A 12,161-nucleotide genomic window follows, 5' to 3' on the forward strand; every position below is an offset into this window, starting at 1 on the left:
GTCAGTTGCAAATCAGTTTTACCTCTTCCTCTTCAGCTTTCATTCTTTCCTTATTGCATGAGAGTATATTCAGTATATTGCAGGATAGAAGTGGTGAAAATGGGGATCCTTTCCTTTTCCCTGATCTCTCTAGGAAAGGTTAGGAAAAGTTTTAATAGTTCAATATTAAGTATTACTTTTTTCTTTAAGTGTTTATTTGAGAGAGACAGAGAGAGCACAAGCAGGGGAGGGGCAGAGAGAGAGAGAGAGAGAGAATCCCAAGCACACTTTCCACCACCAGCACGGAGCCCAACGTGGGCTTGAACCCATGACCTGTGAGATTATGACCTGAGCCAAAATCAAGAGTTGGACGCTCAACCAACCGAGCTACAGTATTAAGTATTACTATTAAGTATTACTTTTAACTGTGGGCTTTTTATAAATGCTTTTTTATCAGATTGTGGAAGTCTCTTTATATTCTGACTTGATAATAATTTTTTATCTGTTGAATTTTGCCATATGATTTTATAGCATGTATTGAAGGAAACACAGGTTTTTATCCTTTATTCTTTTTATGGTAAAATATACTGATTGATTTTCAAATGTTAAATAAACCTTGAATTGTTGGGACAAAAGGTTCTTGTTCATAGTATATTAAATATATACTACTTATATATATATTAATTATTTAATATTTTTAAATATTCCTGGATTTGATGTGCTAATATGCTTTTGAGCAATTTTACGTTTATATTTATGAGAGATATTCTGTATGTTTTAATGTACTTTTATTATCTCTGTGTTTTTTGTTCATTTTGTTATATCTTGTTAATTTTAGTGTTAGAGGGATGCTGGTCTCATTAAACATGTTTGGAACTCTTCCTTCCTCTTTTGCCTTCTTGGAAGAGTTTGTATGGTGTTTGTTGGTGAGTTTTTAAATGTTTGGTAGAAGTCATCAATGAAGCCACCTGGGCCTATCATTTACTTCGCTGAAAGAATTTTTATAACATATTACATTTCCCTAATGTGTCCAATGATGTTTTCATTTTCTTTCTTTTTTTTTAATGTTTATTTATTTTTGAGAGAGTGTGTGATTAGGGAAGGGGCAGAGAGAGGGAGACACAGAATCCGAAGCAGGCTACAAGCTCTGAGCTGTCAGCACAGAGCCCGACACAGGTCTCAAGCTCATGAACCATGAAATCATGACCTGAGCCGAAGTTGGACACTCAACCAACTGAGCCACCTAGGTGCCCCTGTTTTCATTTTCTCTTTAATTTTGTATCAGTTTGGGTACAGTGTGGTTTTTGAGGAATTTTTTTCTTATTTTATTTAATTTGTCAAATTTATTAGCTAACAGTCATAAAGTTTCATATTGTCCTTTTATTGTCTGCAGTATCTATCCCAGTTCTTAAGCTTTTATTTGTAAGGTTAGTAATTTCTAATTTGGCTAGGTGGGAGTGCATCATTTTTATTACTCTTCCATGAAAGCGTTTTTAGTTTTGTTAATTTTTCTCTATTATTCATCTTTATTAATATCTCTATTATTCACTGTTCACTGATTCCTTTTTTAAGTCTATTTATTTATTTATTTTGAGATAGAGAGAGACAGAGAGAGAGAGAGAGTGCTGGCAGGGGAGGGGCAGAGAAGGAATCCCAAGCAGGCTCTGCAATGGCAGCACAGAGCCAGAGGCAGGGCTCGAACTCCCAAACCTGAGCCCAAACCAAGAGTTGGATGCTACACTGACTGAGACACCCAGGGGCACCCTATTCACTGATTCTTATTATTTTTTATGATTATTTATTTTTGAGAGACAGAGAGAGAAAGAGAGCACAGCAGGGAAGGGACAGAGAGAGAGGAAGATACAGAATCTGAAGCAGGCTCCAGGCTCCAAGCTGTCAGCACAGAGCCTGACATGATGCTTGAACCCAGGAATCATGAGATCATGACCTGAGCCGAAGTCAGAGGCTTAACCCACTGAGCCACCCAGGTGCCCCCACTGATTCTTATACTTATCTTTATTTTTTTCTTTTTTCTACGTATTCAGCTTTTGCTTTGCACATGTGCGTCTAAAGCCATACATATATCCCAAAGCACCGCTTTTCCTGTATCTTGCAAATTATGAAATTGTATTTTCAATATCATTTAATTAAAAATATTGTCTAGTTTATTTTGTGGTTTTCTCATTATTATAGATTTCTTGGAAGTATTTTGTTTTATTTCCAAATATTTGATGTTTTCCTGGATATAAAATTATTGATTTCTGATTTCACTTCATGATGGTCAGAGTATCTGTATGATTCTGTGTGATTTTAATCTTTCAAATTTATGGATATCTGTTTTATTGCCTGTCTGTGGGCTTTCTTGGTGAATACACTATGTGCTGCTAGAAAAAATATTCTGTACTTCTAGGACATATTGTCCTGAAGTATTAGTTTGGGCAAGGTGGTTAGTCATTTTGTTTAGATCATTTCTGTCTTAATGATCATTTTTCTTTCAACTACTGAGAATACGGTGCTAAAACTCCCACCACAATTGTAAAGTGAACCAAATTAAATTCTTTTAATTGTGTACTTTTTAAAAAATGTGTTTTGAAGTTATTTTTTAAGACACATACACTTTATGGTTTTATGTTTTGATGAAAAATCTCTTTTTATCATTACAAACTGTTCCTTAATTGATATCACAATATACTTGGTCTTGGATCTATTTTATCTAATATTAATGTAGGCAACACTTACACAGAAAAGCCTTATTATCCTGCTTGAATGCTGTACACTTCCATCAATTTTCTCTTAACTTCCATGTGCATTTATATTTAAAGTCAATTTATTTAGAAACCATATTGATTGGTCTTTATGTGTATATATATATATATACACATATATATATATATACTTATACATATATATACATACATATATATACATACATATATATATATACATATACATGTATATATATATACATATACATGTATATGTATATGTATATATATATATGTATATATATATATATATATGTAAAATTCATTCTGTCAGGCTCTGCCTTCTAGTTGTGTTTCCATTAACACTGAATGTGATTATCAATAAAGTTGGATTTTATTCTGCCATTTAATTATTGGTTTCATTTGTGTCTCTTTTTATTTCAACTATTTACTTTATTATTAATAAAATAAATTGTTTATGATTATTTCTTACTAACTTATTTCGTTTCTTTTAACTCCCTTCTCTAAATTCCTGAGTTGAATAATCAAGATCATTTGTTTTCAATTTTTAATTATTCTTGATAGATACTTAACTTAGGATTTAAATAATGGAGTATCCTTGAAGATATTTGCTATCTTGGTAATTACATTTGGAATTGCAGTATATCTAGGCCCTTTATAGCACTCAATTGTATCTAGTATAAGATCTCACGATGAATTTAAAGGACTTTGTCAGAATTATACACAAAACCAATGAGTTTGGAATAATAAGATGACAAATTCAGTATATTATCCTCTGGGCATGAAGAGAAGCAGCAATAATTAATTGTAGGCACAATATTTTAAGCATCACTTTTTATGCTATTTTACAGAATATGTCCATTAAAGCCACTGGTTTGCCCTACTTACTAATTGTCTGCCCTCCATGATTTATTTTTTTCCTCTCTCCTTTTTTTTCTCCTTCTCAGCTCTTACATCATTTAAATACTCAGTGATTAGTGCCATCATCAACTCTTTTTCTTCCAACATGTTGATTTAATTTAGCATGTGCAGTTCACAGCTGCATGGTTATTGATAAAATTTTGAAAAACAAGGACAGGTTTATTTTAGTACTATACAACTGATAGACACTTTACAGTTTTATGTGTTTCCATTGCAAATAAACTGCCAACAATCTTATTTTTCAGTTGCATTCATATTTCTTCTGCCCACAGCGTGTTTAACATCCTAAAACTCACCTAAGCGGTATCTTCCCCTAAAAGTTTTACTTCTGAAGTTAAAAAATAGCATAGAAAACTCTGCTGGATTATGCACATTATTTAGTGACAACTTATTTTTATCAGATACATGACAGAATAATCTGTTCCCTTTTTACGTGTTATTTGCTTGTATATTAATATTCTATCAATACCTTCCCAATTCATGAGTTCTAAAAATTACATAGATATGATTTCATCACTGAGTAATTTCAAGAAGTAAACAAGGCAAGGTGATATTTATGCTTTATGACTGTATAAAAAACAATGGCTAACTTCCTAGAATAAGGTTGGTGAATGAAAATAAAGACTAATTATTCTGATTTCTTGACATCAGAAAGTGCATCATTATTAAAATAAAATGGTTATTCTGCATTGACTTCTTTTCAAAATACATTTTGTGATATTTAAAGCTTGGAGACAGTTATAGAATGAATTAGAGAAAAAGATCAAGTAAATTGGGAATTCAGAATTTCTCAGCTTTCACTCACATCCACATTTAAATCTCTCTGAATGTTTTTCTTTTACTTCAACAAATGAGAAAGTGTGTCAACCAAGTAATTCATGCATAACATTTTCTGTTGCCTTCACTTATTAATAGAAAACTGCATTTAGATATCACTTAAGTTTTGCTGTGACCAATAATAGAAAATCAATGCAAAAGCATACATAAAATAGAAGAACACCAAAATCAAGATCTTATGTAGATTTCTAAAGTGCATTTATTCTGGGGCGCCTGGGTGGCTCAGTTGGCTGAGCTTCCGACTCTTGGTTTCCGCTAAGGTCATGATCTCACTGTTGGTGACATTGAACGGGGCAACAGATCAGCACAGAGCCTGCTTGGGATTCTTTCTCCTTCTCTCTCTGCCTCTCCCCCACTCACTTGCATGTATGCGCACACACTGTCTCTCTGTCTCTCTCTCTCTGTCTCTCTCTCTCTGTCTCTCTCTCTTGTTCTCTCAAAGTAATAAATAAACTTTAAAAATAAAGTATATTTATTTTGCATTTTCTTAAGGTTATTAACACCAATTAAGGAAAAACTATAGATAAAAATAGAAAGATCACAAAGCAAAAAAGAAATAACGGAAACCAGCACTACATTTTCTATATTCTGAGCATATTACCTAAATAATAATAATAAATATTAATTTAATCTTTACCTATTCCTCACAAAAACCAATGCATAGGTACATGCCTATTTCACAAATGATGATAAAATTAATTTCATAGAGGTTAAGTGTTGTTCAAGTCGCATTATTGAAGGTGATAGAATCAGGATTCAAAACAAGTCTTTCTGTCTCCAGTCCATGATGTTTCCACTGTACAGTAAGGGAAAGGGAAGAAGAGGTATTAGATGGAAAGAAAGACAGATAAAGGGTAAAAGTAAAGCATAAACTGCAGTGCCAGCCAATTTTACGTACAATAATTCATTATTTTCAATTTGGTTTTGTGTTGGCACTTCCATTGATTTTCAACAAATTCAAAAACTGAAATTCAAGAATTAATAGTTGCGTCCTGGGTCCAACCGTTGGGACAGGGTGGAGCCAAGGTTCAAAAGCAGATATTTCTGCTCCTGTATCTTGACGTCTTTTTTTCCCCTAAATTCAAGACTCACATACCAATTAAAACTCTATAATGCCTCATGTGGTTCAACATAAATATGTCTTAAACCATCTCCACATCTGAAAACTCTCACCGTCCTCACTGTGTTTTCCCTAGTTTGGCGAATCATATCATTATTTACCCGGTGACACAAAATGTGAGCTGCACATGAATTTCATGCCTATAAGTTATATATATATTTTTTATTTGAGTATAGTTGACACACAAGGTTACATTAGTTTCAGGTGTGCAACTTAGTGATGCAACAAGTTTATAAATTATGCTCACCACAAAAGTACCCTATCTTCATAATGTCACACCGAGAAGATAATATAAAATGTGAATCCAAGCCCCTCTTGAATCCTATAAAATATGTCTTACCTTTCTACAAACAGAAAAAAATATTAAGGTGCATAATCACTCTACACGAAAGTAATAACACTAATAATATGCTAACACTTATAAATTGTTTGTTGTGTGCCAGATACTGTACTTTAAGAGTTTTATTTCAATAATTTTCATATTACAGTAAAACCTTGGTTTGCAAGCATAATTTGTCCTGGAAACATGCTTCTAATCCAAAGCACTTGTATATCAAAGCAAATTTCCCCATAAGAAGTAATGGAAATGCAGATGATTCCTTTCACAACCCAAAAATATTCTTATAAAAATGATTTCAACGCTGTAATATAATACAAAATAATAAAGGAAATACAAAATATAAAGAAAAGTAAGCAAATTAACCTGCACTTACCTTGGAAAACCTTCATGGCTGGTGTGATGGAGACAAGAGTGAGGAAGATTATTGTGTAGAATGACTTTCACTATCAGTAACAGAATCACTGCTATCTATTGGCTCAATGGAATCTTTTTCCTTTCGTGCAACTTTAACAAGGAACCTATCCAATGACACCTGCTTTTGCCTCTTTTGGAGGATTTTATGTATCTGTGACATTGCATTGACAATAACCCACAATCCCACAGTGAGAGAAGAACTAACTGTGATCACGTGACATTCAATGTCACATACTACTTGTATTGCAAGACATCGCTCATTTATCAAGTAAAAAGTTGTTAAAAATGTTTGCTCATCTTGCGGAACACTCACAGAACAAGTTACTCACAATCCAAAGTTCTACTGTATTACTATTTTGCAGATAAGGAAACTGAGATAAGATTGAGTTTAAGTAGTTTGCTCAAAGACAAACTTCCTAGGAGATGAGTGGTCAAGATCAAAATCCAGGCCATTAGCCTCAAAAGCCTATGGTTTAGCCTCTATGCCATACTGATTTAGTGATTTGAAACAGGTTAGGTTGACAAAATGGCCCGTTCTATTTCCAGGAGTATAAGAATGTGGAGTCTATTTCTTTTGAACTTAATATACTGAGTAGAGGACCAGGGAAAAAGTCAATATAACTACAGAGTAAGCACTTGTGTGGCTTTAGGGAAGCTGCTAAATGTTTCCTAGTTAGCAGTGTCATCATATGTAATATGAGAGATTTGGTCTGATAACCTTTATGGTACCTCTGTGTACGAAAATTCTGTATTGAATAAATATATTAAGTCTATTATTTTCTTAAATCAGTCAATACAGGCATACATCAGAGATATTATGAGTTCCCTGCCTGCCAGACCACCACCATAAAGCAAAATCACAATAAGCACCCCAAACGAATGCTTTGGTTTCCTAGGGCATGTAAAACCTCTGATTATACTATTAGGCGTGCAATAGCATTAAGTCCAAAAAAACAATGTAAATGCCTTAGTTAAAAAATACTTTATTGCTAAAAAGTGCCAACCGTCATCTGAGCTCAGCGAGTTGTAACTTTCGCTGGTGGAGGGGCTTGGCTCCATGGTGATGGCTGCCAACTGATCATGGCAGTGCTTGCTGAAGGATGAGAGACTCATTTTCTTAAAATGAGACAACAATGAAGTTTGCTGCATCAATTGACTCTTTTCTCATGAGTGATTTCTCTACAGCGTGAGATGCTATTTGATGGCATTTTACGCACAGTAGAACCTCTTTCAAAATTGGAGTCAATCCTCTTGAAACCTGCCACGGCTTTATCAACTAAGTTTGTGTGATAGTCTAAAGCCTTTGTTGTTGTTTCAACAATCATCACAGCGTCCTCACCAGGAGTGGATTCCATCTCAAGAAACCACTTTCGTTCCTCGTCCATAAGAAGCAGCTCCTCATCCGTTCACGTTCTATTATGAGATCGCAGCAAAGCCATCCACCTTCACACACCACTTCTAGCTCTAATTCTCTCGCTGTTTCCACCACATCTGCAGTGACTGCCTCCACTGAAGTCTGGAAGCCCTCAAAGTCATCCACGAGGGTGGGAATCGACTTTTGCCAAATTCCTGTGACTTCTTCCCATGAATCATCATTGTCCTTAATGGCATCTGGGATGGTGACTCCTCTCCAGAAGGTTTCCAATTTACTTTGCTTTGATCCATCAGAGGAATCACTCTCTCTGACACCTATAGCTTTACAAAATCTATTTCTTAAACAATAAAATTTGAAAGTCAAAATTATTCCTTGACCTACGGGTTGCAGAATGGATATTGTGCTAACAGGCATGAAAATAACATTAATCTCATTTTACATCAATGAGTGCTTGGACCAGGTGTGTTCTCAATGCACAGTGAAAAAGAATCTTTTTTTCTGAGCAGAAGGTCTCTTCAATGGGCTTAAAATATTCAGTAAACCATGTTGTAAACAGATGTGCTGCCATCCAGGCTTTGTTGTTTCATTTATAGAGCACAGGCAGAATAGATTGAGCATAGTTTTTAAGAGTCTTGGGATTTTCTGAATGGTCAATGAACATTGGCTTCAACTTAAAGTCACCAGCTGCATTCGCCCCTAACAAAACAGTCAGCCCATCCTTTGAAGTTTGAAGCCAGTCATTGACTTAGCTTATGCTGTGAAAGCCCTAGATGATATCTTCTTCCAGTAGAAGGCTGTTTCATCTGCACTGAAACATAGACACCTTCACTAATTGCCTCAGTGAGATCTCCTGGGTAATTTACTACAGCTTGCACATCAGCACTTGCTGCTTTACCTTGTACTTGTACGTTGTGGAGATGGCCTCTTTCCTTAAGCCTCATGAGCCAACCTCTGCCAGCTTCAAACTTTTCTTCTGAAGCTTCCTCATCTCTCTCAGCCTTCACAGAAATAAAGACGGTTAGAATCTTGCCCTGGATTAGGCTTCGGCTTAAGGGAATGTTATGACTGGTTTGATCTTCTGTCCAGACCACTCAAACTTTCTCCATATCAGTAATAAGTGTTTTTCACTTTTTTCATCATTCATGTGTTCACTGGAGTAGCACTTTTAATTTCCTCCAAGAGATTTTCCTTTGTGTTAACAAGCTTGGCCGTTTGGCACAAGAGGCCTAGCTTTGGGCCTCAGTTCTCAACATGCCTTCCTCACTAAGCTTCATCATTTCCAGTTTTTGATTTATAGTGAGGGATGTGTGACTCTTCTCTTCACTTGATACTTCGAGGCTGTTCTAAGGTGATAACCTTACTCTGGCCTATTTCCTTATTGTGTCTCAGGTTATAGGGAGGCCCAAGGAAAGAGAGACGAAGAAACAGCTGGTCAATGAAGCAGTCAGAACACACACATTTACCAATAAATTTGGCACAAGGCTCCTCTCTTAGTCCGTTCAGTGTGCCATAGCAATACCACAGACTGGGTAGGTAGCTTATAAACAGCAGAACTTTACTTCTCACAGTTCTGGAGGCTGGAAAGTCCAAGATCAGGGTGACAGCATGGTCTTACAAGAACAGCTTTGCCAGTTATTGTCTAGTCTGTATATTCTTTTTGGGAAAGATTGTTCTGCCAGATGGAAACAGTTGTTTAAGTGTGAAAGCACTCGATGGTCTCCTACCCACCGTTTCCTCCTTTCAGTGACAGCTGGCACTGAGACAAAGTCATAAAAAATATAAACATGTTTTTATACGAAGTCATGTACAAATTTTGGTCTAAATAATATGAGCCTTTAACAACAACACCTCTTCACCTGGTGTAACTTATTAATTGACCTCACAACATCATCTCAGAGATAAGAAAGGTAGGTGCTATTTTCCCCAGTCTTTTTTACAAAAGGGAAACAAATATGTTGGAATACAACTATGTACTGGGCATAGTTGCTGTTGAAGAAATAACAAATCAAGTATCAGAGTAGTGACTAGTTTTTTTTGTTTGTTTGTTTGTTTTTAAATTTTTTTTTTAACGTTTATTTATTTTTGAGACAGAGAGAGACAGAGCATGAACGGGGGAGGGTCACAGAGAGAAGGAGACACAGAATCCGAAACAGGCTCCAGGCTCTGAGCTGTCAGCACAGAGCCCAACGCGGGGCTCGAACCCACGGACCGTGAGATCATGACCTGAGCCGAAGTCAGACGCTTAACCGACTGAGCCACCCAGGCGCCCCAATAGTGACTAGTTTTGAGAGTGAAAGTGCTCAGTTCATGCTGTGCTATCAGTGTGGATAGGGAAGGATGCGGAGTCCACAGGGGAACACATCATTTCCGCATTGCTGATTGTGTTCCTGGGTGTGAGGGAGGTCACTCTTTGTTGAAATTGAGGTCACACCCTGAGCTTCCAGAACCTGGAGCACCATCGGTTTGATATCTGGGCAGAGGCTCAGGTAAACCTAACAACATGGGGAGAAGGACAAATTTTGCTCCTGTCTGTACACATGAAAGGGAGCTCGAAACACTCAGGTTGCAAATGAGTGATCAAATCTGTGAACATTTATTTGGAGATAGAGGAGATTCATTCAAAGTTTCAAAACAAGGGTGCGTGGGTAGCTCAGTCAGATAAGCATCCAACTCTTGATTTTGGCTCAGTCATGATCCCAGGATCCTGGGATCAAGCCCTGTGTCGGCCTCTGTGCTGAGCACGGAGCCTGTTTAAGATTCTCTCTCTCACTCTCTGCCCCTCTTCCCTGCTTGTGTGCACTCTCTAAGAAAAAAGAGTTTCAAAACAATATGTTTTATATTAATATTTTTATGGATGTAACTATATATATATAAATATACATATATTACTAGTGGTAATAATTATGAACTATCATATCCATTTATTAATACTGTCTTACATGCTTACCTACATAAGTTATAAGATAGAAGAGCGGGTTAGCTTTATATATTTGTAAATTTCACTTATAGGTTTTAGAAAGATGCTTTATTGTTTTGTGATATTATTCCGGTCCACTCTGTTCCAAGATTGGTTTTGGGTTTTTCTCCCACTGTATTTGTTCATGACACGTTTGTATATTGCATTTTTGAAACAGAAATTTGATGACATAATATCATACTTAATTGTTATGGCCATTTAGTTGATACACATTATCCTTCATATCATCTTTACCTGGGATTTAAATTTAACAGTTTCAAACGGAAAGTAAGAATCCAATAATTTTGTTTGTTTTTTTTTAATAAAGAGCATTCTGTACCCTATAGATTACATTTAAATGACACTTTCACAACTTCACCACCTGACAGTTTCCTACCTCAACACATTTTAAAAATAAAGTGATATCTTCTATAGTAAGCTTTATTTGGAATGTACAGATCCGAAGAATGTTTAAAGGATTTTCTTTTGTTTTTTTTTACCTTAATTTTAACTTCTACATGCATATATATTATGTCTCCTTATAATATGGAATTAGAATAATGTAATCATTCCCAGATATTTAATAGGTTCCATGTGTGAGATACTAAGTCATGTGATTTTCACATATTTAAGCAATAGAAAAAAAATAAAAAGAATTGAACAGTCTTTTAAATTCAGGATATTTATAGCACAAAGGCCTTGCTTGCCTTTTAGGATGATGATTTAGATATTTTTTCTTCTGAATACCTGTTACTAAAATATTTTACCAAATTTGTTCTGGTGAGAAAAATCAAGAAGGAATATGATTATTTTAAGGAATTCGGGAAGAAACAATTCCTATGCCATTTGGTTTAAACTAAGACCTTGAGTAACAATGAGCAATTTTGCACTAAAAAGCATCTAAAAGGCCAGTGAGAAGGTTTTCATCAATGTTCATACATGCCAAATAGGAATTATGCTAGGGATATTTAAACTACTATTTCCTTTGATCTGCAAACGAGCCCTGAAAGGTAAATAGATTCGCCCATTTTACAGCATGAATCTGAGGCTTAGAGACACTGCACATCTTGTTTAAGGTCAAGTGGTTGTCCAAGTACAGCCGGAACTCCAGCCCAAGTTCTAACAAACTCAGAACATTTTCTACCATGTCATAACCACCTGCTCTTAGGAATTGCTAACATATCCCTGGGTATTAGGACTATTAAGTTAGAGTTGCTTAAAGTATTATACTTTCCAAAATTAAAGGAGAGGATAGAGCTTTCTTTTATTAGAGTATAAATGCAAATGCTTTTCCAAATCATATACCACCAACAGGAAGCCTGCAGGAATTAATAATTGTGCCAGCTATCAATCTTTTCATGCATAAAATTTAAAATTTGTTACTCTGCCTACAGATGAAATGTCATTTTATAAAAAGCTAATTATATGCACCCACAAGTCTGCCTGTCAACACCAACGAGCCAATGGCAATCTGCAAGACTTAAAGGTGAGTA

At 35.5% G+C, this 12,161-nt stretch overlaps 1 pseudogene; it reads right to left on the reverse strand.

The window, feature by feature from the left end:
* Positions 1 to 7,353: 7,353 nt before the first annotated feature.
* On the reverse strand, positions 7,354 to 11,815 carry LOC122228892 (annotated as a pseudogene).
* Between the last annotated feature and the right edge of the window lie 346 nt (positions 11,816 to 12,161).

Source organism: Panthera leo, chromosome A1 (assembly GCF_018350215.1).
Source record: "Panthera leo isolate Ple1 chromosome A1, P.leo_Ple1_pat1.1, whole genome shotgun sequence".
In the NCBI taxonomy this organism is placed as follows: Eukaryota; Metazoa; Chordata; class Mammalia; order Carnivora; family Felidae; genus Panthera; species Panthera leo.